The sequence below is a fragment of the Ursus americanus genome, chromosome 1 (assembly GCF_024610735.1).
Source record: "Ursus americanus isolate L20-20 chromosome 1, mUrsAme1.1.p, whole genome shotgun sequence".
Lineage (NCBI taxonomy): Eukaryota > Metazoa > Chordata > Mammalia > Carnivora > Ursidae > Ursus > Ursus americanus.
In genome coordinates, this window is record NC_142127.1 from 66503252 (window position 1) to 66505982 (window position 2731).

The following is a 2731-nucleotide window of genomic DNA, read 5'->3' on the forward strand; positions in this document are numbered from 1 at the left end:
TAATTAATATTATTAATTAATCAATAATTAATAATTAATAATTAATCAATGAGTTCTCTCTCAAAATTAAATTGGATTAATTTTTTATTTAAGAGGGAAATAAAGAAAAGGCAGTACTTTGTAGGGCGTGAGTTTATGCATAGGAAATGACATATCTGTCAATGGCATGAGAAGAAAGCCAAGAAACTATATAAACTTTTTGTTTTTCTCAATTTTGGAAATTTCAAAAGTTTCCAGAATTACCCTTTAGAAATTTTAAACAATTATTTGTGATGAACATATCTGGTCATTTATGATCAGTTGAATCTATGAGTGTCAAACAGCAAAATAGTAAGGACAAGCTGTACTGTTTAATTGATTGTATTTTTTCATGCAGTGTCTTAGTAGACCCTTCATCAGAAAATCACATTCATTGTTTTGAATATAGAGACCGACCTGTCAACATCCATTCAACTCCATCCTTAATATTTGCTTCACATTGTTGAGTTGTGAGTGGCTGGCCACGATTAATTTAAGCCAGTCACTGAATTCCATGTCCCTTACCAATGTTTAATTGGTTCGGGGATGGACAGCCTGTACCAATCTAGAAAAGTTTTACATATCTATTAGTGTTCTATTTCTGTTCTAATGTATAGTTCGTTTCTGTTTGCATAGCAACTATATTATCTGTGGTTTTCTTCATACATGTTTTCAGTTATCGCGGAACTTAGAGAATAGTATTTGTAATGAGATTCCTTGATGGACAATAGGTTAGGGCAAGAGGAGTTGACTCATTTTATAAAATCCTTCCTCCAGGCCAAGGCAGAGCTGGCAGATCCCCCAGCAACTCTGTAACAGTACAGTTCTCCACAGTCCCCCTGACATTGAACCCATCTTCCTGGGACAGCGCTGGATGTTGATTCTATTCCAGAGGTCAGCACAGTTTTTCTGTAACAGATCAGATAGTAAATATTTTGGGCTCTTTGGACTATGTGATTTCGGTCACAACTACTCAACTCTGTCGTTGTGGCCACAAGCAGCCATCAGCAACATGGCAAACATGTGCTTGGCACCTGTCCAATGAGTTTTTATTTACGAAAACAGGTTTGGGACCATAATTTGCTGACCCTTCTTCAATTCTTTTTTTTTTTTTTTACTTCAATCTCTAAGCAGGTCACCCCATTTCAGGGATGATATCCAGAAGAGGTTACATTGATACAGAACTGTTTGTATCTTGTGACGTGATAACCTGACCTTGAATATTGGGTGGTAGAGACACAAACAACCAAGTTTCTCTGACTCCAAAGTTTGTGTCTCTGCTACCAGATAGAAGTTGTGTAGCCTGGAGCCTCTGTCCTATCTTCACTGGCCCATCTGTGGAATGTGGAGAAGAGTCCTACTTCAGAGGAGTGTCGCAATGATAATGAAAGTGTGTAAGTGCCTGAATCAAAGAAAATGCTCCCCAAACATAATTTTTCTTCTCTGGTCCCACAGCAGTATCCTCCTCTCCATACAGACACTCAAGAATCGGACAACACCCCAACTTCATCCACAAGCATTTGTAAACTCTCTTTTCAACAGCTAATCTTGGAAATTCGAAATTAATTCTAATTGGCTTCAATTTCAGATGATGCTATTGAAAAAAAAATCTGTCGTCAATTTCTGGTAATACATTTTGTTTAGTTCTTGAAACCTCTTGCATGTTAACAACAGTTAGCTACAGCACGTCATCAAAGCATTTAAGAAAAAGCCTTGATTCTCATAACTCTCAAGGAAGCACAGAAAGCCATAAAATATACTAGCAGATTTTAAAAGGCCATTAATCAAAAGAGATCTTGTGGAAAGAGCAACAAACTTAGATTCAATTTAATGTTTGCAATGATCCTGACTATGCTTTCTAGAATTGGTTTTACGTAAAATCTCCTAGGCAATTCACTTTCAGTGCCATTAAGTAGTAGATTGTGAAAACAATACTCCTTGAAATTATTCCCTTTGAAAAATTAATTTGAAATATGCATATATACATGAGGCACTAGTGATAGGAAGTACTTTCATATCAGGAGAACAATTCTGTGTGTTTACTTACTTGTATAAACATACTCGGAGACTCAAAATTGACTATATTTAGCATATACTTATTGGATGGGGTATATTTAAGTCCTCCCATAATTAGAAAATAAAAAAGAATTTTATTTTCACTAGGAAAATCATTAGAATCAATGCTAAGATGGCTATTTAACATTGGTAAAGTAATAATGTCTTCCAAGAAATAACATAAAAGCAATACAATTTTAGAAAACAATAAGTACCCCCAACGAATGAGAGAGATTATTGTTTCAAGCACGAAAATTAAGAACTGGGTGTCTTGGTCAAGGAGCTCTGGCCTTAAATTCTGGAATCAGAACGCTTCAAAATGTGACTCACTGCATTTGTTTTTTGGTTCATTCATTCATTCATTCATTCACCAAATATACATTTATTTAAAAATTACCATTTGTGAAGCACTATACTAGGAACATAATTTGTTTCAGAGACAAGTGCCTAAATAGCTGATTATAATATGCTTTACAATTGTTACTACAGAAACATGTACCAATCACTAAGAGAGTAGCGTAGAGGGAAGGAGTCACTCAAGCGGGGCCCAAGAAGAGTGTGGGGAGAGGGGTGGTCAGGGAGGCCTTAGAGATAATGCAAACAGCATTTGTGGCTAGGTAATTTTTGAGGAAGAAGAGCCCTGAAATTCTAAACAGTG